The 3,895-nt window shown below is 44.3% G+C and overlaps 1 protein-coding gene across 2 annotated transcripts in view; it reads left to right on the top strand.

The window, feature by feature from the left end:
• DNAJC8 (DnaJ heat shock protein family (Hsp40) member C8) overlaps nt 1-3,895 on the top strand; it is a 32,253-nt gene that overhangs the window by 12,038 nt on the left and 16,320 nt on the right. The window lies entirely within an intron of this gene.

Here is a 3,895-nt window from a genome sequence, read left to right as displayed (position 1 = left end):
CCTTTTTTTTTTTTTTTTTTTTTGAGTGGGAGTGTCACTGTCGCCCAGGCTGGAATGCAGTGGCATGCTCATGGCCACTGCAACCTCGATCTGCTGGGCTCAGGTGATCCTTCCACCTTAGCCTTCCAAGTACCTGGAACCACGGGTGTGTGCCACCATGCCCAGCTAATTTTTTGATTTACTCTAGAGACGAGGTCTCACCATGTTGCTCAGCCTGGTCTCGAACCCCTGAGCTCAGACAGTTCTCTCACCTCGGCCTCCTAAAGTGCTGGCATTATAGTCGTGAGCCACCGCGCCTGGCCTTTCTTAACCATTTTTAAGTATACAGTTCATTGGTTTTAAATATACTCATAATGTTGTGCAACCATCACCACCACCCGTCTTCGTAGCACTTTCCATCTTGTAAAACTAACTCGATACCCGTCAAGTAACTCTTCACTCCTCCTTCCCCACCAGTTCCTGGTAACCACCATTCTAACTTTCCATCTCTGTGATTTTGACTAAGTTTCTCATATTAATGGAATGTACAGAATTGGTCTTTTTGTAACTGGCTTGTTTCATTTAGCACAGTGTCTTCAAGGTTTCTTTATATTGCAGATTTTTCTTCCTTTTTAAGACTAAATGATACTCTGTGTATGGATATACTACATTTTTGCTTATCTGTTCATCCATTGATGGATACTTGAGTGGACATGTTGCAATGTATCAGCAATTGTTTCGACACTTGCTCTACATTTTAGCTATTGAAAACAGTGCTGCTGGCCGGGCTCGGTGGCTCAGCTTGTAATCCCCCGCCTTTGGGAGGCTGAGGGGAGTGGATTACCTGAGCCCATGGGATCGAGACCTGTTTGGGCAGGCGAGGCCTCATCTCCACAATAAATAAAAAAATTAGCCGGGCATGGTAGTGCGCGCCTGTAGTTCCAGCTACTTGGAAGACTGAGGCGGAAGGATCGCGGGAGCCCAGTAGGTCGAGGCTGCTGTGGCCGGGAGCAGCCACTGCACTCCAGTCTGGGCGACAGAGTGAGACTCCAACTCAAAAAAAAAAAAAAAGAAAGAAAGAAAATAGTGCGCTATGAACATGATGTACAAATATTGAAGAGGGGACTTTTGATATGATTTTGGGGAGGGCACAGGGGAAGATGATTTATTGAAGAGGTGATAAAGAATTTGATAGTATATTCTTTTTCTTTAGCAATAGTTTTAAATTGAGCATAGTACTGTGACAAGAGGATATGTGACCATACGACTTGTTTTATTTTATTTTATTAGGTTGGAAAATATAGTTTATTTATTTATTTGAGTTGGAGTCTCACTCTGTCGCCCAGACTGGAGTGCAGTGGCCGCTCCCGGCCACCGCAGCCTCGACCTGCTGGGCTCCGGCGATCCTTCCGCCTCACCTTCCGGGTAGCCAGAATTACAGGCATACGCTACCACGCATGGCTGATTTTTTGATTTATTGTAGAGATTAGGTCTCGCTGCCCAGGCGGGTCTCGAACCCGCGGGCTCAGGCAATCCACTCACCTCAGCCTCCCAAAGGCACGGGATTATAGGCTGAGCCACTGAGCCCGGCTAAAAATATAGTTTATTTAAAAGTAAATTAGAAAGAAAGAGGAGATTCACCTCCCCACGGTAGATGAGGGGACCAAAGCTAGGAAGCATGGAGACAGCCATAGCTCAAAGAGCACATGGCCACACCAGAGTCTAGTAAGGCAATGGCTAACTTGTTTAGGTAACTAGTGTTTCCTGTGACTGATGAGAAGTTTAGATTGTTGGGATCAATTTAAATGCTAGGTTTTAGCGCCTTGCTGGTTAATGTGGTTCTGGAAATGGAACTCAATGCCCTGTGTCTCCTGTCCTGATTATAGGAAATGTGTTTAAATGTGTGAAGGTGTGGTGAAGTTGCAGACTCTGGAGTATGTGAGGTTGTGTTTGGATGGGCAGGGCTCCATGTTGTCCTTTAGAACTTTTGTCTTTTCTATTTCATACAGATGTGCCCACCATTTTATGTGTGTGTGTCTGTCAATATATATATTTTTTGAGTCGAGTCTCACTCCATCGAGGCTGGAGTACAGTGGCACTCTCACGGCCACCGCAGCCTCGACCTGCTGATCTCAGGTGATCCTTCTGCTCCAGCCTTCCAAGTAGCTGGGACCACAGGCACACGCTATCACACCTGGTTAATTTTTTATTTGATTTATTGTAGAGACAAGGTCTCACCAGGTTGCCCAAGCTGGTCTCAAACCCCTGGGGTCAAGCAGTCCTCTCACCTCAGCCTTCTAAAGTACTGGGATTACAGGCTTGAGGCACCGTACCCGGCCCGTTGTCTTCTTATAAAGTTGTTTTTTGACTCTAAGTCAGAATTAGGTGTTCCCAGTGATTTAGGAAATCGATGACTTCTGTTTTTCATGCAGCGACTATTGAGACACCTAAATAAGTCAGATTGTTCTAGAAAGATAAATAGATCGGTCTCCTTTCTCGTAACGAGAGGCAGTACAGTAATTGTACTTCCAGCTGTCAATTAAAATTTGAATAGTCTTCCTATATACTACCTTACTGAGCAGCAGGTAGAAAGGGAGAAATTAGATTAGAAGTCTGAGGGGTCTTATTATAGGAATCCTTACCTAGGAGCATTGTGTGTATTTATTTTCCTGGCATCTCTACAGCTCCCTTTTGGACACATTTCTAACTGTTAGCTATTATGCAAGCATCTTTCTTATGCCTTTTATAATTATTCTTAGATTCAGGGCTCTTCCTACTTCCTTAGGCTTAGATGAACTTATGTCCCCTGCTCATTTCTGCCCTGTTCATGTTTGTTTGTGTTCTCTCTTGCTATGTAGCTCAGGCTGGTCTTGAACTCCTGACCGTCTAGGCCTCTCAAAGTGTTGGGATTACAGGCTTGAGCCACCATGTCTGGCCATATTCCTTCTTTTGATTTAATGTATAAATCCCTAGCAGGCAATACCACAGACTTTTTATGTTTATCTTATTCAGCCTTTGGAAAGAAATGCATTTATCTCACAGGTTTCTGGAGCTTGCACTTTATTAACATGTCAGAGAGTTCAGAGTTCAAGCAGAAGATCCCAAAGGAGACTACTGTTATAGTTCTCTAGAGAGTGGACATGTTAAAAGAGTTAATTTGGCCCCCTTGTGCTTGTCCTTTCTTGCTTCTTCTGCCTTCCAGTATGAGATGATGCAGCAAGAAGGCTCTTACCTGATGTGGGCCCCTCAACCTTGGACTTCTCAGCCTCCAGAAGTGTTAAGAAATACATTTCTGGTGGGGCACAGTGACTTATGCCCGGTAATTTTTTATTTATTGTTGAGATGAGGTCTCACCAAGTTGCCTGGGCTGGTCTCAAACCCATGGGCTCAGGCAATCGACTTGCCTCAGCTTCCCAAAGTACTGGGATTACAGACTGAGCTACCGAACCCTGCCGGGGCTTTTCTTAATAAATGAAGGAGAAATGCAAAATTTCCTCATTGTGTAAAATCATGTTTCTGGGTATAAAATAGATATACTGTTTTTTGATGGAGAGAAAGTGAGCATTAATTGAGAACCCTAAGACATTACAGCTGTTATTCTGTTATTGATTTGATCATTCATATTTCTTGAGCAATTTTTAGAATCTTGCTTGCCAGTGGTTCTAGAACAAAGAATACGATTCTAGATGCTTTGTATAATATATCTAATTATGGACACCTCTTGCTGGGTGTGATGGTTTCACGACTGTAATCCCAGCACTTTGGGAGGCAGAGGTGAGAGGATTGCCTCAGTCCAGGGGTTTGAGACCAGCCTGGGCAACTTGGTGAGACCTTGTCTCTACAATAAATCAAAAAATTAAGCCGGGCTCGGGTGGCTCAGCCTGTAATCCCGCGCCTTTGGGAGGCTGAGGTGAGT

The sequence above is a fragment of the Carlito syrichta genome, unplaced genomic scaffold (genome assembly GCF_000164805.1).
Source record: "Carlito syrichta isolate Samal-C Ts95f unplaced genomic scaffold, Tarsius_syrichta-2.0.1 Scaffold289907, whole genome shotgun sequence".
Lineage (NCBI taxonomy): Eukaryota > Metazoa > Chordata > Mammalia > Primates > Tarsiidae > Carlito > Carlito syrichta.
Note: the sequence above shows the minus strand (reverse complement) of the source record. Positions and strands in the feature narration are given on the sequence as shown.